We start from the raw sequence: 23,450 nt of genomic DNA, 5'->3' as shown, positions 1-23,450 counted from the left end.
TCAATTGAATGGTATCAACCACATGGAAACCACATGTTTGATACCATTCCATTTACTCCATTCCAGACATTATAAAGAGCCATCCTCCCCTCAGCAGCTTCCACTGAACTTTATGTATAGTTAGCAACTACTATAGCTAACTTTATAAGGAAAATAGTTGTTGAAAAATGGTTGTACATAGCTAAATCCATCCAGTTATCTAATAATAGTTAACTGCTTAACATTTTTTATTTTTTTATTTCACCTTTATTTAACCCGGTAGGCCAGTTGAGAACAAGTTCTCATTTACAACTGTGACTTGGCCGAGATAAAGCAAAGCAGTGCGACACAAACAACAACACAGCGTACAGTCAATAACACAATAGAAAAAAGTCTATATACAGTGTGTGCAAATTAGGTAAGATTAGGGAGGTAAGGCAATAAATAGGCCGTAGTAGCGAAGTAATTACAATTTAGCAATTAAAAAACGGAGTGATAGATGTGCAGAAGATTAATGTGCAAGTAGAGATACTGGCGTGCAAAGGAGCAACAAATATATAATAACAATATGGGGATGAGGTAGTTGGATGGGCTATTTACAGATGGGCTATGTACAGGTGCAGTGATCTGTGAGCTGCTCTGACAGCTGACGCTTAAAGTTAGTGAGGGAGATATGAGTCTCCAGCTTCAGTGCAATTCGTTACAGTCATTGGCAGCAGAGAACTGTAAGGAAAGGCGGCCAAACGAGGAAAAGGCTTTGAATGTGACCAGTGAGATATACCTGCTGGAGCGCATGCTACGGGTGTGTGCTGCTATGGTGACCAGTGAGCTGAAATAAGGCGGGGCTTTACCTAGCAAAGACTTATAGATAACCTGGAGCCAGTGGGTTTTGCGTTGAATATGAAGCGAGGGCTAGCCAACGAGAGCATACAGGTCGCAGTGGTGGGTAGTATATGGGGCTTTGGTGACAAAACGGATGGCACTGGGATAGACTGCATCCAATTTGCTGAGTAGAGTGTTGGAGGCTATTTTATAAATTACATCGCCGAAGTCAAGGATCGGTAGGATAGTCAGTTTTACGAGGGTATGTTTGTCAGCGTGAGTGAAGGATGCTTTGTTGCAAAATGGGAATCCGAATCTAGATTTCATTTCCCGCCATTTTGGATTGGAGATGTTTAATGTGAGTCTGGAATGAGAGTTTACGGTCTAACCAGACACCTAGGTATTTGTAATTGTCCACATATTCTAAGTCAGAATCGTCCAGAGTAGTGATGCTGGACGGGTGGGCAGGTGCGGGCAGTGATCGGTTGAAGAGCATGCATTTAGTTTTACTTGCATTTAAGAGCAGTTGGAGGCCACGGAAGGAGAGCTGTATGGCATTGAAGCTCATCTGGAGGTTAGTTAACACAGTGTCCAAAGAAGCGCCAGAAGTATACAGAATGGTGTCATCTGCATAGAGGTGGATCAGAGAATCACCAGCAGCAAGAGCGACATCATTGATGTATGCAGAGAAAAGAGTCGGCTCGAGAATTGAACCCTGTGGCACCCCCATAGAGACTGCCAGAGGTCCGGACAGCAGGCTATCCGATTTGACACACTGAACTCTATCTGAGAAGTAGTTGGTGAACCAGGCGAAGCAGTCATTTGAGAAACCAAGGATGTTGAGTCTGCCGATAAGAATGTGATGATTGACAGAGTCGAAAGCCTTGGCCAGGTCAATGAATATGGCTGCACAGTATTGTCTTTTATTGATGGTGGTTATGATGTCGTTTAGGACCTTGAGCGTGGCTGAGGTGCACCCATGACCAGCTCGGAAACCAGATTGCATAGCGGAGAAGGTACGGTGGGATTCTAAATGGTCGGGGATCTAGTTGTTAACTTTGCTTTCGAAGACCTTCGAAAGGCAGGGTAGGATAGATATAGGTCTGTAACAGTTTGGGTCTAGAGTGTCTCTCCCTTTGAAGAGGGGGATGACCGCGGCAGCTTTCCAATCTTTGTGGATCTCAGACGATACGAAAGAGAGGTTGAACAGGCTAGTAATAGGGCTTGCAACAATTGCGGCGGATATTTTTAGAAAGAGAGGCTCCAGATTGTCTAGCCCAGCTGATTTGTAGGGGTCCAGATTTTGCAACTCTTTCAGTACATCAGCTATTTGGATTTGGGTGAAGGAGAAAGGGGGGAGGTTTGGGCAAGTTGCTGTGGGGGGTGCAGGGCTGTTGACCAGGGTAGGGTTAGCCAGGTGGAAAGCATGGCCAGCCATAGAAAAATGCTTATTGAAATTCTCAATTATCGTGGATTTATCGGTGACGTTAACCTGAATGTAACTTTACCCTGATTTGGGAATTTCTCTGAATGTTGCGCCTCTTGTCGAGATTAGTGCTGTCTTCATAGTACTTTGACAGATTGGAAAGATAAAAGAAAATCTCCTCGAGGGATGCCATTTAAGTGCAAGCTACATACAAACAGAAAGCTGCAATAACAGTTACAGTTGCTAGCTAGCTAACATTAGCTAAATAAAACTGTCTGGCTAGCTGCCTAAGCAGGTTGAGGTATATAAGTACAGTAGCTAGCAACGTCAATCTATAAAAATAGCTTAAATTATTTATTTCTATTTAACAATATGTACAAATACATGGTAAAGAAAGTGTTCTCTTTCCAGTCTTTTCGGTCATCTGAAGCAGCCGGTAGTCAGCAGGTAGTCACCGTCAAATACACTGTCCTTGGAGTGCAATTCTGTGGTAATAATTTTGCGAGGACTGAGCGAGTGTTTAAAACATCCCCACAGCATGATGCTGCCACCACCATGCTTCACAGTAGGGATGGTATTGGCCAGGTGATGAGCAGTGCCTGTTTTCCTCCAGGTGTGACGCTTGGCATTCAGGCCAAAGAGTTCAATCTTGGTTTCATCAGACCAGATAATCTTTTTCTCATGTTCTGAGAGTCCTTTAGGTGCCTTTTGGCAAACTCCAAGCGGGTTGTCAGGTGCCTTTTACTGAGGAGTGGCTTCCGTCTGGTCACTCTACCATAAAGGCCTGATTGCTGGAGTGCTGCAGAGATGATTGTCCTTCTAAAAGGTTATCCCATCTCCACAGAGGAACTCTGGAGCTCTGGCAGAGTGACCATCGGGTTCTTGGTCACCTCCCTGACCAAGGCCCTTCTCCCCCGATTGCTCTGTTTGGTTCCAAACCTCTTCCATTTAGGAATGATGGAGGCCACTGTGTTCTTCGGGACCTTCAATGCTGCAGGCATTTTTCGGCACTCTTCCCCAGATATGTTCCACGACACAATACTGTCTCAGAGCTCTACGGACAATTTATTCAACTTCATTGCTTGGTTTTTGCTCTGACATGCACTGTCAACTGTGGGACCTTACATAGACAGGTATATGCCTTTCCAAATCATATCCAATCAATTGAATTTACCACATGTAGACTCCAATCAAGTTGTAGAAACATCTCAAGCAAGGATGATTAATGGAAACAGGATGCACCTGAGTTCAATTTCAAGTCTCATAACAAAGGGTCTGAATACTTATGTAAATAAGGTATTACAGATTTGTACTTAATACATTTGCTACATTTAAAAAAAAAACTGTTTTCACTTTGTCATTATGGGGTATTGTGTGTAGATTGATGAGGATTTTTATTTATTTAATCCTTTTTAGAATAAGGCTGTAACATAAAATGGAAAAAGTGAAGGGGTCTGAATACTTTCCGAATGCAATGTATACTTTAATAGCCTTTGTTTTTATGTAAATACCTTTCTTTACTTTCTAGCATTCAAAATAATAGATATACCTCTAAATCCCCAAAACATGTCACGACAACTCTACTCATCATTGCTGGGACAAGCAATGTTGCTTGCCCAAAGTTCTTTAAATTCATAAGCATCAAGTTATGCAGTATAACAAAAAAAATCTGTATTTTTGGAGGCAAAGGACACAAATTCCCCCGAAATTCTAAAACTACCCATAACCTTACCATATACACTATATCCAATACTTTTGGATCCACACAAAGTGCCTTGTGGTAGTCCTATAGGCAGGTGCGGATTTAGGTATCGGTGACATGGGCAGCCGCCCGGGGCGGCATCTTGCCGGGGGCAGCGTGGGGCGCCCGCACAAAAAAACAAAATACAATTGGAATGGTGACATTTGGGCAGTCGGTTTTCTATCGCTCATTTGCACGTCACGTCAATGATATCATGTCACCGTGTGGGACTGTCGGTCAATTAACCTTGTCAGAGTGGGCGCCCTGGTTCTAGTTTATGAGATAGGCAGGCTACTGCCTGGGAAAGTCTCCCACTCAGAAGTACAAGATGGTGAGGGGGGCGGGGTAGGTTGACCTCATGTTTCCCCACTGGAAGCAGTGTTGCCAACTAATTTTCAGGGTAAGTTGATAGAGGCAGGTTGAGTTGTTGCTAAATGACGTTGTGATGTCATTGCGTGATAACGTAAAACTGCGTCATTACGTAGAATACACTATAACGTTACTCAAATTGACTGGTCATCTCGGCAAAAAATATGATTTGACATTTGTTCAGGTACAGACTCCCACTCTTTTCTGTACTTCTGGCTGTACAATTTTGATTGAGACATGTTGATTGATGTTGTAAGTTCTGTTCAAGATCAAACATTCGTGACCAACTATATTCATTGGGTTTGGCTCGTCGAACCCGTACTACTGCTGCTGCAGTCTGCCAACAACGATTTGCAATTTGCTGAAATTGCTGCTGCATGTGCACGAGCTGAGCGCCTGCTGCTGACGTCACTCACAATGCACTTTTGCAGACAGGCACGTGTGTTGTGACTGAGTTTGTGACAGAGAAAATTGTTTTTGTGTCATTTAGAGGGAAAATTCATGTATTTTAGCGTTTGAGTCACTTTTCAAAAGTTTCTAATAGTTCCAAATACATTTTTTAAACGTAGCTAAATTTGTTGCTAGGTGCTGTTTGAAAAAAAAGTTGTCAGGGTAGTCTGAAAAGTTGCTAAATCTAGCAACAAAATTGCTAAGTTGGCATCACTGACTGGAAGCCCGAGGTAGGGGGAGCAGGGAAATCTATCAAATAGCGCACCTCTAACTTTGTACAGCACTAATGCAATTAGTAAATTCAGTCACACTACGAAATGCTACCAAATAAACGACAATTCATTCATAATACTGTGAAAATATAGTTTCACAGACATATTGTGAAAGGGGCAGTATTGAGTAGCTTGGATGAAAGGTGCACAGAGGTGCCCATAGTAAACTGCCTGCTCCTCAGTCCCAGTTGCTAATATATGCATATTATTACTCGTATTGGATTGAAAACACTCTGAAGCTTCTAAAACGGTTTGAAAGATGTCTGTGAGTACAACAGAACTCATATGGCAAGCAAAAACCTGAGAAAAAATCCAAACAGGAAGTGGGAATTCTGAGGTTTGTCGATTTTCAACCAAGACCCTATTGAATACACAGTGGGATATGGATGAGTTTGCACTTCCTACTGCTTCTGCTAGATGTCAACAGTCTGTAGAACCTTGTCTGATGCCTCTACCTTGAAGGCGGGCCGAATGAGAGGGGATTGAGTAAGGTCTAGAATGACCTGACCATGCTCTGACCATGTGCGTTCACATGAGAGGGAGCTCTGTTCCATCGCACATCTGAAGTCAATGTAATTCTCCGGTTGGAACGTTACTGAAGATTTATGTTAAAAACATTCTAAAGATTGATTCAATACATCGTTTGACATGTTTCTACTGACTGTTACGGAACTTTTTGACATTTCGTCTGCTTTTAGTGAACGCGCGCCCTGACTTTGGATTTGTTTACCAAACACGCAAACAAAAATAGCTATTTGGACATAAATGATGGACAGTCCTGGGAGTCCTGGGAGTGCATTCCGATGAAGATCAGCAAAGGTAAGTGAAGATTTATAATGCTTTTATGAGTTTTGTTGACTGCACAATTTGGCGGGTAACTGTATGGCTTCCTTTTGTGGCTGAACCCTGTTCTCAGATTATTGAATATTGTGCTTTTGCCATAAAMCTTTTTGAAATCTGACACAGCGGTTGCATTAAGAACAAGTTTATCTTTAATTCTATGTAAAACATGTATCTTTCATCAAAGTTTATGATGAGTATTTATGTTATTTGACGTGGCTCTCTGCAAWTTCTCCGGATATTTTGGAGGCATTTCTGAACATGGCGCCAATGTACACTGAGGTTTTTGGATATAAATATGAACTTAATCGAACAAAACATATATGTATTGTGTAACATGAAGTCCTATGGGTGTCATCTGATGAAGATCATCYAAGGTTAGTGATTAATTTTATCTCTATTTCTGCTTTTTGTGACTCCTGTCTTTGGCTGGGAAAATGACTGTGTTTGTCTGTGATTTTGCGGTGACCTAACATAATCGTTTGTGGTGCTTTCGCTGTAAAGCCTATTTGAAATCGGACACTTTGGTGGGATTAACAACAAGATTACCTTTAAAATGGTATAAGATACATGTATGTTTGAGGAATTTTAATTATGAGATTTCTGTTGTTTGAATTTGGCGCCCTGCACTTTCACTGGCTTTTGTCATATCATCCCGTTAACGGGATTGTTAAACCAGTTGTTAAACCACCAAGGTGATGTACTTGATGACTTTGCACCAAGGAAGGCAAGAAAGGTCCGGGTTTAGATGGCAGTTGTACAATTTGGTTTGTGTGTTTCTTGTTTGAAGTGAAATAGTGTAATAATCAGGTTCTCTTCTTTATAAGTGTGTTATTCTATTTGTGTATTTGTGTGCTATAGGATTTGTGCAATTTAGTTTTATTTGTGTGTTTTTGTTACCAATAGGGTAATATTGTAATAATTCGATTCTCTTTTTTATTTACATTTATATACTGCAATCTGTTTACATTTGTCTTTGTTACTTGTTTTTGATATGAGTCTTATTTTTGTATATATTTTTATATTTATATAGTTTTAAATGTTATGATTATTTATTTGTGTTGTTCCAAATGTCTGAATAATACAGTTAGTGCAGAATGGCGCTGAAGGCGGGGTTCACCCAGGGATCCATACAAGCGAGAACCGCCACTGCCTATAGGGGTGGGTTTGGGATTAGGATTCAATCACAGAAACCCCTGCAGGTCAATGTCAAGTACACAAGAAACTAACTTGAGAACCTGATAAACTGGACACCTGATCAGCTTACCAACTGGTCATATGATGAACACTGTACACTCACTCCGCTTCAATGGATTACCTACATTGCATTATCTATTATCCAGGACCATTTCATGGAAATTATACTTTGAAGATAGGAGTGTATTATGGCAAATCTGAGTATAAACCCTACAAGATGGAGGATATGGCTTGACATGACTGGTGAAGGGAGTGTATCTCTGGCCACATGCTTCGGGAAAGAGAGCATAGCTGGACACAGTACTGTACTGTTTCCCCATTCTATACATTTAAACAGGAAATTAAGAGTCCCTCTACGGTCTATGTGTTTGTGTGTTTGATGCCTGTTCCCCGTGGTCACCTTTGACCACTGGTTTAGAATGGAAGGGTAAACATATGGACATTGTGTGTGTGTGTGTGTGTGTGTGTGTGTGTGTGTGTGTGTGTGTGTGTGTGTGTGTGTGTGTGTGTGTGTGTGTGTGTGTGTGTGTGTGTGTGTGNGTGTGTGTGTGTGTGTGTGTGTGTGTGTGTGTGTGTGTGTGTGTGTGTGTGTGTGTGTGTGTGTGTGTGTGTGTGTGTGTGTGTGTGTGTGTGTGAGTAGTGTTCAACATGTTTCACACTCAATCATTTATGTTGATATGTTTTCTGTGTGTTTTTTTCAAGAGTGAAATGCACATGATCTAGACATACAAAAGGCAATAGAAGGACGGACCTCTTCCGCCAGTCAATCATGGGGGATGGAGCATTTAAACAGAACCAGCTGGGTAGGGACAGTATTTTTCCTGGTCAGACCAGGAAATTATTCACCAGCAAATTATTCATAAAGAAAAGGGTTGGGAAATTGGGTTGCAACATAAAATGTTACATGTAATAATGACGAATAATGACGAAATCAATGACTTAAGGAAATACTCCCTGGACTGGACTGAGTGTGCTCGTCTTATACCGTTCTTTCTCTGTCCACCGTGCTCAGTGGCTGGGTTGGCACAAGGACCAGCACCTTGGCACAGCACCATCCCTGTTTTCCTTAGGCGTCAGTGGTGGCTTACTATAACAGGCCTTCCCACACAACACACACACTCATCATTTCTTTAAGCCAAAATAAAATAACAACCATAATAATACGCAGGCTTCCTGTTTATGACTATAGTATTTCGTTATGTATGATGGGCCTGCTGTTTCTAAAAAAGATTCCATGTGGAGACAGAGGAGGATTAGTGGAATGCGATGTGTTCGTCAAACTGCATGCTTATTTTCTCTTAGACAAATAAGCACCCTTATTCCTCTCTCTCTGGTATGAGGCCTGTGTCGAACCCATTGTGGTTTATTGCTCCTGGTGTAATCCTCCCCTATTCACGCTCCTGCCATGATTGCAGACTTGGGATTCTCAAAATGGCCCGACGGTACTTTATTTTAAGTGCTATGCTGCTCTTCAGAAAGTGCAGAGGGCTTATAATTCATGTTCTAATTGTTGCAATATAGTTTTAACAGGTACCACTCCTCGCCTTTAACCCCTTTTGTTTTAAGAAGTTGTAAGGAAGAAATTGTCATTTTTTGGGGTTGTTTTTTGGGGAAAAGGAATGTGCGGTGGGAAGACTCTCTGAACTAGTAGAAAGGATAATGACAATGCAGATTCTGATCTTTAAGGTCTCATGCCTTCATCGTCAGAGCTGAAGCAGAATTGCTGGGTGAGCTAAAAAAGTCTTGGCTACTTACAGAGATCTCCAATTGCAGGATCATTGGCTTTTGGGGGTTTCAGGATAGTACGACATAGCTGAGAGAGGCTGATGAAGGGTCTGTATCGTACACTGATTCAGATGCACTGAATGTGCTCAGTTTTCCACAGTGGTGTAAAGTACTTAAGTAATAATACTTTCAAGTACTATCAAGTAGTTTTTTGGGGTATCTGTACTTTACTTTACCATTTATATTTTGAATAACCTTTACTCCACTACATACCTAAAGAAAATATGTACATTTTACTCCCAAAAGTACTAGTTACATTTCAAATGCTCAGGCAGGACAGCAATGTGGTCCAATTCACGCATCTATCAATATAACGCATTGTCATCCCTACTGCCTCTGACCTGGCGGACTCGCTAAACACAAATACTGTGCTTGTAAATGATGTCTGAGTGGTTTTTATTTGTATTTATTATGGATCACCATTTTCTCCTGCCAAGCCAGAAGCTACTCTTCCTGGGGTCCTGCAAAACAGTTATACAATTTTAAAAACATTACAATACATTCATAACAGATTTCACAACACACTAAGTTTGTGCCCTCAGGCCCCTACTCCACTACCACATATCTTCAACACAAAATCCATGTGTACGTGTGTGTATAGTGTGTATTTTATCACCTGTGTGTATGCATGTGTCTGTGCCTACGTTTGTGTTACTTCACAGTCCCGGCTGTTCTATAAGGTGTGTTTGTATCTGTTTTTTGAGTCTGATACTACTGCTTGCATCAGCTACCTGATGTGGAATAGAGTTCCATGAAGTCATGGCTCTGTGTAGTACAATAAAAAACAAGTATGTCGTGCCGTCTGGTTTGCTTAATATAAGGAATTTGATGTAGAGCATGTTCTTTTACTTTTACTCAAGTATGACAATATAGTACTTTTTTCCACCACCACTGTACTTAAGCACATTTAAAACCAGATACTTTTAGACTTTTACTCAAGTAGTATTTTACTGGATGACGTTCACTTATACTCGAGTCGTTTTCTATTAAGGTTTCTTTAATTTTACTCAATTATGACAATTGAGTACTTTTTCCACCACTGGTTTTCCAGTGGTAAAAGTGAACTTCCTATTTTCTGTAGTACTAACCAAGTATCTCTTTATCTGATAACCAACTGGAACTCATCCTGAAAGTGAGGTAATTCTTGTTCTATTCTTGACGCACAAAACACACACTATTTGTTGGAACCTGTGTCACTAAATTGAATCAGCATAATTTCCTTCTCATAAATCTGCAAAATGGTGTTGTTGTTTTATACTCTGCGTTAAATAAAACCATTTGACAGCTTAATATGCCTGCAATGCGTTACTCATAAAACATTTTGGAAATCATTACACTACATAAAATACTGCACTTTTGATGGAGTGAATTTGTTCCACAACATCATTGTAAATAAACTGCTACCATATAGGCAACTGGACATTGAGTGGACAAAACATTAGGAACAACTGGTCTTTCCATGACATAGACAGACCAGGTGAATCCAGCTGAAAGCTACGATCCCTTATTGATGGCACCTGTTAAATCCACGTCAATCAGTGTCGATAAAGGGGAGGAGACAGGTTAAAGAATCATTTTTAAGCCTTGAGACAATTGAGACATGGATCGTGTATGTATTTATATTTGTATTTATTAAGGATCCCCATTAGCTTTTGCCAAGGCAGCAGATACTCTTCCTGGGGTCATGCAACATTAAAGGCAGTTATATACAATTACAGATATCACATGACATTACATTTCATAACACTTTTCACAACACATTAGGCATGTGCCCTTAGGCCACTACTCTACTACATCATATCTACAATATGAAGTTAATCTCTCCTCTCCTCTCAGCCATGAGAGATTTACATGCATATTATTAATGTTAGCTCTCCGTGTACATTTAAGGGCCAGCTGTGCTGCCCTGTTCTGAGCCAATTGTAATTTTTCTAAGTCCCTTTTTGTGGCACCTGACCACACGACTGAACAGTAGTCCAGGTGCGACAAAACTAGGGCCTGTAGCACCTGCCTTGTTGATAGTGTTGTTAAGAAGGCAGAGCATTGCTTTATTATACACAGACTTCTGTTGTATCAACATGTTTTGACCATGACAGTTTACAATTCAGGGTTACTCCAAACAGTTTAGTTACCTCAACTTTCTCAATTTCCACATTATTAATTACAATATTTAGTTGAGGTTTAGGGTTTAGTGAATTATTTGTCCCAAATACAATACAATTTAGGACTAACTTATTTCTTGCCTCCCATTCTGAAACTAACTGCAGCTCTTTATTAAGTGTTTTCACTCGCTGTAGTAACTGACGTGTATAATGTTGAGACAAATCAAATAACTTCAAATCTAAAGGGGAGAATGAGAATATGTACACGTAAGTATATGGATGAGTGATGCTGAGCGGCATAGGCAACGTGCAATAGATGGAATAAAATACAGTATATACATGTGATATGAGTAATGTAAGATATGTAAACATTACTAAAGTGGCATTATTTAGAGAGCATTGTATAAAGTGAGTAATGATCCATTTATTAAAGTGGCCAGTGATTCAGTGGTTAAAGTGGCCAGTGGTCTCAATGTAGGCAGCAGCCTCTCTGAGTTAGTGATTGCTGTTTAGCAGTCTGATGGCCTTGAGATAGAAGCTGTTTTTCAGTCTCTTGGTCCCAGCTTTGATGCACCTGTACTGACCTCGCCTTCTGGATGGTAATGGTGTGAACAGGCAGTGGTTCGGGTGGTTGATGTCCTTTATGATATTCATGGACTTCCTGTGACATGGGGTGTGTGGTGGTTAATTTCTGTATTACCAAATGAGGAGAGAGACAAACTTCACACACCAGTCAGAGTTATACTTAAACTACATCTTTAATAATAAGAGCTTTGCAATAGCAATGACTTTCAACGATTCCCTATTTCTAATGAACCGTTGAGAGTGATAACACAATGGCTACTGAGATCTTTTATAGCAAAGATCCACCCCCCTAGTCGACATAACAAACCACAGATATTAGGAACAGTTCACAAAGGAAGACTTTATAATGAGAAAGGAGTATCCCGTAGCCAGATAGCATTCGCTATAAATTATCGTTCAGTTTGTTCCCTAAGACGAGGTTCTAATCTCGTTCCTGGTATTTCAGAGCACAAAACCAGCAACTCATCCAATGGCATAACTCAATTGTCAACTCTAGATACCCCCATCTCAAGTAAAACCCATTCTTGACCCCTCTCCTGGACAAGCTCACTGAGGGGAGTGAGCCTCTAGGTCATACACTATCCCAGGATAAGTGCAACATCAGAGAGGACATACAATGGTGCCAGACACTGCCATACACCTCCCCCCAATGCCAAAGGAGGGAGTGACTTGCGCACAGACATTGTGGAGACAAGTAATTTGTTCCCCCTTAACTTCTTTCAGCTAGGGGGCAGAATTTTTTTGGGGGAAAAATAATGTTCCCAAGGTAAACGGACTATTTCTCAGGTCCAGATGCTAGAATATGCATATAATTGACAGATTATGATAGAAAACACTCTAACGTTTCCAAAACTGTCAAAATATTGTCTGTGAGTATAACAGAACTGATTTTGCAGGCGAAAACCTGAAGAAATCCAACCCGGAAGTGCCTTTTATTTGGAAAAATCCCTGTTCCGTTGCCTGCCCCTCCTCCATTTAAAGGGGTATCAACCAGATTCCTTTTCCAATGGCTTCTTCAGGCTGTGACCAGGCTTTAGACATAGTTTCAAGCTTTAATTTTGAAAAATTAGCGAGATTTTTCAAAACGCGTCAGGTGTCCTTTGATTAGTTCTTGCGAGATGTAGCTCGAAATTTTCTTTCTCTGTAGTATTGAATAGGTTACCGTCCGGTTGAAATATTATCGATTATGTATGTTAAAAACAACCTGAGGATTGATTATAAAAAACATTTGACATGTTTCTACGAACATTACGGATACTTTTTGGAATTTTCTCCACCACCGGAGGCCTCGTGCCATGGATCATCACAGGAGGCTTCTTGCCATGGATCATCACTGGAGGCTTCTTGCCATGGATCATCACTGGAGGTTTCATGCCATGGATCTTCACTGGAGGCTTCGTGCCATGGCTCATCACTGGAGGCTTCGTGCCATGGATCATCACTGGAGGCTTCTTGCCATGGATTATCACTGGAGGCTTCTTGCCATGGACCATCACTGGAGGCTTCTTGCCATGGATCATCACTGGAGGCTTCATGCCCTGGATCATCACTGGAGGCTTCTTGCCATGGATTATCACAGGAGGCTTTGCTCTGGGAGAAGGCACAGGACTCACCAGGCTGGGGAGGCATGCAGGAGGGTTAGAGTTTAGCACAGGCACATGACTCACCAGGCTGGGGAGAAATGCAGGAGGCCTTTGCCTTGGCCGAGGCACCGGATACACTGGGCCGTGGAGGCACACTGGAGGTCTCGAGCAAAGAGCCTGCACAACCCGTCCTGGCTGTATGGTGACTTTGGCCCTGCACGTGCTGGGCGCAGGCACAGGACGCACTGGGCTGTGCAGACGTACTGGAGACACAGTGTGCAGAGCTGGCGCAGCATAACCCGGGCCGAGGAGACGCACTAGAGGCCTGGAGAGCAGGGCTGGCACACTCCTTCCTGGCTCGATGCCCACTCTCGCCCGGCAGATGCGAGGAGCTGCGATGTAACGTACCGGACTATGAACACGTACTGGAGACACCGTGCTCTCCACTGCATAGCACGGTGCCTGACCAGTACGACGCTCGCCACGGTAAGCACGGGGAGTTAGCTCAGGTCTCCTACCTGACTCCACCAATCTCCCCGTGTGCCACCCCCAAAAATTCTGGGGCTGCCTCTCGGGTTTCCTTGCCAACCGTGTTCCCTCATACCGCCGGTTCCTTTCTCCTGCTGCCTCCGCTCTCCTGGCTGCCTCCACCTGTTCCCATGGAAGGCGATCCCTTCCAGCCAGAATCTCCTCCCATGTGTAAGATCCCTTGCCGTCCAGAATGTCCTCTCATGTCCATTCCTCCTTTTTACCACGCTGCTTGGTCCGTTGTTGGTGGGTGGTTCTGTAACGGATTTTCTCTTCGTCTGAGGAGGAGTAGCAAGGATCGGACCAATGTGCAGCGTGGTAAGTATCCATAATGAGATATTTAATAAATCAACAGAACACTGAACAAAATAACAAAAGTACAAACAAACAACCGAAACAGTCCCGTATGGTGCAAACACTAACACAGGAAACAACCACCCACAAACAAAAGTGGGAAAACAGGCTACCTAAATATGGCTCCCAATCAGAGACAACGATAGACAGCTGCCTCTGATTGGGAACCACACCAGGCCAAACACACAGAAACAGAAAACCTAGACCTACAACATAGAATACATAGAATATAGAACATAGAATATAGAACATAGAATACCCAGACAGCCACGGTCCCGTGTGGCTCAGTTGGTAGAGCATGGCGCTTGCAACGCCAGGGTTGTGGGTTCATTCCCCACGGGGGGACCAGGATGAATATGTATGAACTTTCCAATTTGTAAGTCGCTCTGGATAAGAGCGTCTGCTAAATGACTTAAATGTAAATGTAGAATACCCACCCACATCACACCCTGACCAAACTAAAAATAGAAACATACAAAGCAGTCTACGGTCAGGGCGTGACACATATTCTCAAAATCTGACATGATAGGTGGATTAACAACAAGCTAAACTGTGTTTTGGTATATTTCACTTGTGATTTCCTGATTATAAATATTTTTTGTATTTTTTTGGAATTTGGCAATTCAGCGGTTGTTTACGAAAAGGGATCTGTGCGGCAAGAAGTTAATCACGCCATCCCTTCACATATGAAAACCATGTTCCATCCTGTCCTCTTCCCTTTCTGATATTCTGCATAGCACCAGAGACATGGAAAAGACAAGCCTGACCTCTCCCCTCTCTGGGCCCCAAGTGACTGAGCCCCAGCTGAGGGAAGAAGTACAACTGCCAACACCAAAGTCCAAAGGGATACATTCTAATAACAAGTATATCACATAAGCATATTATGCAGATAAGATATCTTAATTATCTATCTTACCCAACTAATTGTGATTCATCCACCACAGGTGTTGTAGATGTCATGGAGGACAGGTTGTTTGCCCCCAGTGATGCGTTGTACAGACCACACCACCCTCTGGAGAGCCTTGCGGTTGAGGGTGGTGCAGTTGCTGTACCAGGCTGTGATATAGCCCGACAGGATGCTCTTGATTGTGCATCTGTAAAAGTTTGTCAGGGTTTTGGGTGACAAGCCTAATTTCTTCAGCCTCCTGAAGAGGCGCTGTTGAGCCTTCTTCACCACAATGTCTGTGTAAGTGGACCATTTCAGTTTGTCTGTGATGTGTACGCCGAGGAACTTAAAACTTTCCACCTTCTCCACTGCTGTCCCTTCGATGTGGATAGGGGGTGCTCCCTCTGCTGTTTCCTGAAGTCCACGATCATCTCCTTTGTTTTGTTGGCAACTGGCAAGTGTCTTCACTGACATTTTCAACCTCTCCCTGTCCGAGTCTGTAATACCAACATGTTTTAAGCAGACCACCATAGTGCCCGTGCCGAAGAACACTAAGGTAACCTGCCTAAATGACTGCCATGGATCCTCGCTCTCCTCGCACTCACCCTGAGGTGCATGTCACCAGTCTGGTGCCACCTGTGCCGGCCCCATGCATCAGGCTTCCAGTGCGCCTCCCCAGTCCAGAGCTTCAGGGGACGGTCCCCAGTCCAGAGCTTCAGGCGACAGTTCCCAGTCCAGAGCTTCCGGCGACAGTTCCCAGTCCAGAGCTTCCGGCGACGGTTCCCAGTCCAGAGCTTCCGGCGACGCTTCCCAGTCCAGAGCTTCTGGCGACGGTTCCCAGTCCAGAGCGTCCGGCGACAGTTCCCAGTCCAGAGCTTCCGGCGACGTTTCCCAGTCCAGAGCTTCCGGCGATGGTTCCCAGTCCGGAACCTCCAACGACGGTCCACAGTCCGGAACCTCCAACGACGGTCCACGGTTCGGAACCTCCTGAGACGGTCCACGGTCCGGAACCTCCTGAGGCGGTCCACTGTCCGGGAACCTCCTGAGACGGTCCACGGTCCGGGAACCTCCTGAGATGGTCCACGGTCCGGAACCTCCTGAGACGGTCCACGGTCCGGACCCTCCTGAGATGGTCAACGGTCCGAAACCGCCAGCTCCATGGCCGGAGCCTTCCCCTGCGCCGATGCCCAGTCTGAGCATGGCGTCCAGTCCAGCTCCAAGGCCCGAGTCTTCTTCTGCGTTGGTGCCCAGTCCAGGCACAGCGTCCAGTCCCGCTTCATGGCGGGAGGCTTCCCCTGCGCCGATGCCCAGTCCTAACACGGCGTCCAGTCCCGCTCCATGGCAGGAGTCTTCCTCTTCACCGATGTCCAGGCCAGGGCCGGTGTCCAGTCCCGCTCCATTGCAGGAGCCTTCCTCGGCATCGAGATCCAGTCCAGGCACAGTGTTCAGCCTGGGTCCATTGCTGGATCCGCGGGATGAGCAGGTTCTTTGGCCCGCACCAGAGCCACCACCAAAGACGGTGGATCCGCGAGTTGAACAGGTTCTTCGTCCCGCACCAGAGCCACCCCCGATGCTGGAGGATCCGCGGGATGAGCGGGTACTTCGTCCCGCACCAGAGCCGCCACCGACACTTATCACCCCCCTACCCTCCCTATTTGGTTTCAGGTTTTGCGGCCGCACCTTTGTGGGGGGGTACTGTCACGCCCTGACCATAGAGGGCCATTGTTTCTCTATGGTGAAGTGGGTCAGCAGGGCGTGACTGGGGGTGATCTAGTTTATTTATTTCTATGTGGTGTTCTAGTTTATTTGTATGATTCCCAATTAGAGGCAGCTGCCTATTTAAGTAGCTGTTTTTCCCACCTGTGTTTATGGGATATTGTTTTGAGGTAGTGCACGTAGCATCTCTGTAGTCATGGTTCGTTGTTAGTTTATTGTTTATTTGTCTTTGCTAAATTTCACTTTTTTCATTAAATTATGTTGAACTCAACATCCGCTGAGCCTTGGTCCGATCATTATTCCAGCGAACGTGACACCGGTGCCCCCGCACATTGACTCTGTATCGGTACCCCCCTGTATATCGTCTCGCTATTGTTATTTTACTGCTGCTCTTTAATTACTTGTTACTTTTATCTCTTACTCTTATCTGTATTTTTTGGGAAACGGCATTGCTGGTTATGGGCTGAAGACATTGAGTAATCATTCATAGTGCAGGCTGGGAAAAGTTAAGTGAACCTCTGTGTTAACGACTTCTCCAAAAGCTACTTGGAGTCAGGTGTTTCAATTAAGGAGATGAGATTGGAGTTGTGGGTTGCACAGGTGCCCTGCCCTTTAAATAAAAGCACACAAAGCCTGGTTACTGACAAATCTGTTCTTCTCCAGAAATATTGGTTAGTGTGAATCATGCCTCAATCCCAACAACTTTCACAGGACCTTAGAATTCAAAAGTGTATCGAGACATTTTACGGGAGAATGTCAGGGCAGCAGTCCATGACCTCAAGCTTAAAAGAGGTTATGCAACAAGACAATGACTCAAAGCACACAATTAAATCAACCAAAGAATGTCTGAAAAGGAAGAAGATTTGTGTTTTGGAATGGCAAAGTCAGAGTCCTGACCTTAATCCAATTGAGATGCTGTGGCATGATCTGAAGAGGGCTGTGCAATCAAGACAACCCAGAAATATTGATGAACTGAAACAGATTTGTAGGGAGGAACGGTTCAAAATTCCTCAACGTTGTGCAAGTCTTATAAGCAGCTACAGGAAACGTTTGATGGAGGTTGTTGCTGCTAAAGGAGGATCTCCAAGTAACTAAATTCAAGGGTTCACTTACTTTTTTCAGCCTGCACTGTGAATGATTAGTCAAAATCTTCAATTTCAATTTGAAAAGTACAACTGTCTGTGTGTTATTAGTTCAGTCAGATTGTGTTTGTCTATTATTGTGGCTTAGATGAAGATCAGACAACATTTTATGAGTAATCAATCCAGAAATCCAGGTAATTCCAAAGGGTTCACAAACTTTTTCTTGCAACTGTATGTGACCATAGAGAGTACTGTGGTGAATACAGCCTCTATTTGCTGTTGTTATTTCTGAGGGAGGAGGGAGGCGTGAGTAGTCGGGATCATTTCCAGTGGCCCTGAACATTGGCCCTCTCACAGCACAAGAGCCTGTGAAACGCTCTGAGCTCCTTGCGTTTTCAGGTAAACACCAGTTACATCACAAAAGCTGGATTCATGGTCAGCTCGTAAGGTGTGGAGGAGGGAAGGAAAGGGGACAGACTCTTGTGCGCTTTCTCTCCTGGGGGCTCTCCTTCCAGCTCTTTGTCTCATCCACTGCTTCTCTCTGTCTTTTATTTCCTCTCACTTGCTATGAATGTCCTTTCTCTTCTCTCGCTCACTTTTGCTGCCTCTATCAGTGGTGTAAAGTACTAGTTAAGTCGTTTTTTGGGGGTACTTGTACTTTACTATTTATATCTTTGACTACTTTTACTCCACTACATTCCTAAAGAAAATAATGTACTTTTTACTCCATACATTTTCCCTGACGCCCAAAAGTACTCGTTACATTTCGAATGCTTAGCAGGACAGGAAAATGGTCCAATTCACGTACTTATCAAGAGAACATCCCTGGTCATCCCTACTGCCTCTGATCTGGCGGACTCACTAAACACAAATGCTTTTCCTTCATTTAAGGAATGTGAAATCATTTATACTTTTACTTTTTCTTATGATACTTAAGTATATTTTAGCAATTACATTTACTTTTGATACTTAAGTGTATTTAAAACAAATACTTTTACTCAAGTAGTATTTTGCTGGGTGGTATCTTTACTTTTATACAAGTATGACAATTAGGTACTTTCTCTAACCCCGCTCTCTATTACCCTTCCATTCCCTATACCTCTAATTCTCTCCCTATGTTCCTGGCAGCTCACTATGCCTCTCTCCTGGTAGTTCCACTACCTACTGTATCTCTCTATTACTCCCCCTTCACATAACACACTCTGTCTCCTCCTCTTGCCTCCCTTTTTCCTGGACACAGGTAAATGGAGTCTCTGAGAGAGTTGGGCAGCTGAGGCCGCTAGATTACCCACATTATTACCCAAAACACCTGGGAGGAGGTGTTAGCCCAAGGAGGGCCAGGTTGGCTTGCCTGTCCTTAACCAACAAACCAACAATCCCACGACAGAATTCCCAAAACCCAGCAACCCGCCAATGAAACCTCCATCTTGAAACCCCCAAAACGACCACTGAATCTTCCGTTTGCAACCTATGTCTGACACTTGAGTTAAATACACTACCAAACCTTTGTGAAAGAAAATATAGGGATACATACTGCGGAGCAGGTTTCTCATGGTAACACATTCCTTTGGCTATCACAAGTACTTGTTACTGTAAGCGTAAAATGCAGTGATCCAGTTTGTTACGGTGAAGCCACAGTCAAAGCACAACACAACACAACCTCTAGTGGTACCATGCGGAAAGTTCATGTTATTTAGAGTTAAAAGGTTATTAAGTCCACAGTCTATATCAGGGACGGGAACTTTGATGGGGGTGGGGGCCGCGGTTGCAACCCCTCCACCCCACCCCACCCCCAATGTTATAACACATTTTGTGCAATTCAACACATTTTGACATAGGGTGGAGAGAAATGTTTGCGGTTTTTAATATGAGTGAGACTGACTAATAAAATCGATTGTGGGCCTCATGGGCGATAATTCAACCATCATTACTACACGTTTCGATAGATGGCCGCTATACTAACTTACCAATCTAAAACATTTTAGCTGACATGGGCTAATTGAGTAACAAGAGAAAAACTGGTGATGCACAACCAAATAAAAAAATTCCACCTTGTGTATTCTACTATTCTAACAACAACAACATCTCGCAACAGTAATTTGAGACCCCTCCTCCCCAGTTGAACATGATTTACAGAATCCACTACAATGGCGGTTGGTGGGAGGGGTTATAGTATGAGCTCATTGTAATGGCTGGAATAGAATAATTGGAACAGAGGGTTCCATATGTTTGACACATTCCATTTATTCCATTTCAACCATTACAATGTGCCAGTCCTCCTATAGCTCCTCCCACCAGCCTCCTCTGGTCCACTGAGCTATCATTCAAAATAACTGCATAATGTTTCCACAACAAGAACCAATAAAATGCAGAGCCAGTTAAGGCCTACTGAAAGTCTAATACTTTAGAGAGAAAGATGGATAATGACAGGCCTTCTATTTTTTTCTTTAAGTATATACAATAATTAAGTTTATATATATGTTCCCAAACCCAATGCTTAGCTACCCTAAGCTGTATTTTTGGTGCCAGAAAATAGGCGGAAACCACTGTCATTTCCCAACATCGATTCAGTCCTCCTCTTTCTTCAGTCTCGTGTATCCTCCCTCCTGGAACCCAACCACCACACTTGTCCCTGTAAACCATCCAGTAATAACAGGCTTGTCTAAAGCCAGACCCTGTTAAACGCCTCTGGCCGCTCAGTTTAGAGTCTATCCATCTGATGAGATGTATTTTTCTCTATATACCGTATATTCATAGTTTTGTTTCCGGTCACAGCAGAACTTGCTGCAACAAAAAAAACGGACACAGTTCTTTGTCCCGTTCTGCTGCAGCTGAAATGGAAAGATAAGAAAGTCATTTATCAAGTCTCATTCCTTATTTCAGAGGGCTGGGCAGGATGCTAGTCCAACTAAAATCCCAGAGGAGCAGTAGGTTTTTCTCTTCAGGGACCATTTTGAATGGGGCCTTTCTACAAAACGCAATAATATCATAGTACAGTCACACCTATATTCACTTGCTGAACTTCCTGCACAAATCCAAACAGGTCCGAGAGACAGACTGACTTCTGAGAATTACCCGTGTTTGCCTCCCCCATAGAACAGCACTCCTGTGTAGGGTAAGAACTCAGGCTTATAAAGGGCACTCACTAAGGTACAACTGAGACTCGTTTCACAGAAAACATCCATCAAAAGGCTTAATTTAACTGGAGGTGAGCCTTTTAAGGCCTTCCTCTACCTGAGCTAGGGCTGTTTATTTTCTCGTATGTTTGTGTTGCAATTCACAAACATCTAAGCACATAATGAGGCTCATTCCCTCACTTGTGGATGGCATAAGGTCCAAATATTTCTACCTGATGTTCATTTGCTAGATCAAGATCACGAATCTAAAATCGTAAATTCATGGGGCACCTCACTTTGTGGGAATGGTAGTAAAGTTCTGGATTTGCATTATGGTTGTACACAAGAACATCCTACATAGACCATTCAAGTTCCTGCAACAGCACAGATCAAATATAGCTATAGAAAAGTATCACTGAACACTCTAGCTCCCACAATGAGAGAGAAAGAGTGTGTGTATATACTGTGTATATACTGTGTATGCCATTTAACAGACACTTTTATCCAAAGCAACTTACTGTCAAACCCTCTATCCTGGCGTTGCAAGCACCGTGCTCTACCAACTGAGCTACAGAGGACAACAGACTTAAAAATACTGTCAGAGTAAACTCCAGACAGAATACATGGAATTAAACTAGTATTGAAAATGTTAATGTTAAGTGTGTGTAATCAGTTTGCATGTGTGTGCGTATTATGTGTGCGTGGGTGTATTATGTGTGTGTGTGTGTGTGTGTGTGTGTGTGTGTGTGTGTGTGTGTGTGTGTACAAATGTGTGTGGGCGGGAGAGTGGAAGCGTTCATTAGTAAGTGTACTATATGTGCATGTATGTACTGTATATACTGTAGGTATGTGAACACTGGCTGGGTCGTGTACAGTAGTCTATATAATGTGACTACACAGAGATCCGACATGGTCTGCTCACATCTCCTAAGCTTTGTGCGCCCTTAGGGCGGCGCAAATTTGGCCCAGGGTCGTCCGGGTTAGGGTTTGGCCGGGTTAGGCCATCATTGTAAATAAGAATTTGTTCTTATCTGACTTGCCTAGTTAAATAAAATAAATGTTTAAAAAAACAAGAGCTAAGAGAAGTGAGCTTTATCCAGAGTCATAACAAGCACAAATTATGTTAGAGATTTTACTCTGCTTGAAACATTAGATATTTTGTGGAGATCACTGTTGATTTCTGATTTCACTCATTCAGTCCGCTCAAGGATCTGCTGCTCAGCTCAAGACAGCCAGCTATCATTTTAACAATTAATTTAACACATTTCCCAAAATGACATGTATTTTCTGAAAAGAAAAGTCTGAAGGGGAAGTTAATGACAAAGACCCACAACTGGGACATAGCACAAAAGCATAACATCTCAACAACCTTATTTCACTGTATCTCTCCATTTCTTTCGTCACTGTCCTAACAGTGACATATTGTGGACACAAATCATGTTGGTGTCATTGGATGAGTTAAAGCTTCTTGGCGTCAAGATTTGGCATGACGCCAAAGCAGTATAGGAACAAACAGCGTGGCTTTTGGCTTGTGGACCTCAGCTCTGTGCCACAGACAAAGAGTTACTTAACATTAGGCTGCAGCCATTAGGTCCGACTAGCACCACAAAGACAGTTTCTCTTTCATCACAAACCCTTCTACAGAAATGAAGGCTCTATATTTCTTCGTGCTAAATTAATATGCAGGCTACATATTCATAAAAATCTGGAACTTTCTACTTAAGATTTGAAGGTGGAGCTCTTCCTTCCCATGTTAAAGACTGTATTCAGGCTGCTGTTGGGTAGAATGAATGTTGGCGTGGTTGTGCTCAGTGTGTCTATACTGTATGTACACACATAAACGGCAAACATACATCACCATCAAAGCCAGCAGCACCCCTAAACATTTTACTGTACCTCCTACAGTAGAGAGACAATGAAGGACACAGGACTGCTCACACACAATCTTAACAGTGTATCTTGCTCTTCACACTCCAATCCTGTCAAGACCTGCCATAGCCATTCAGCATCTAAGAGGGATCATTGTCAGAGTTCAAATACTATTTGAAATTATTTAAAGTGCTTTAGTTGTGCTTGATTGAGCTTGCTTCTTGCAATGGAACAAATATAAAAGTCCCAGAAGTTTAAATCCTGCCCACCTGGCACTCCAGGCAGGCTAAAGCAAAAATTCTAAGTATTTATAAGATTTCAAATAGTATTTGAACCAAGTTCTGTGCCTTACCTAAATAAGTTGGGAACTACTGGGCCCGTGCACTCATACTCTGAGACACTCTAAGAATACAGGCCCGGGTCTATACAGAAGATTTGACGAGCACTGGAAATTTGCATAAGCTATGGTGTGATGGTGCAGTGCATCTGACTTTTGTATTAATGTGACATTGACTGCATTTACATGCACAGGATAAATTCGATATTAAATTGATTATGACAGTAAACAGATTATGCAATAGTCATGTAAACACCTTAATCTGCTTATCTTAATAGGCGTCTAATAAGCATACGCCGATTAAAACACCTGGTTTTCTGAGCAATCTTTCGAATTATTAGGACATGTGAACACCTTAAAAGGCATTCCAGCGGTGTATTTGACCTGCACTTGCCAGCACCTGTAGCACAA

This window comes from Salvelinus sp. IW2-2015, linkage group LG4q.1:29, assembly GCF_002910315.2.
Source record: "Salvelinus sp. IW2-2015 linkage group LG4q.1:29, ASM291031v2, whole genome shotgun sequence".
NCBI lineage: Eukaryota > Metazoa > Chordata > Actinopteri > Salmoniformes > Salmonidae > Salvelinus > Salvelinus sp. IW2-2015.
Note: the sequence above shows the minus strand (reverse complement) of the source record.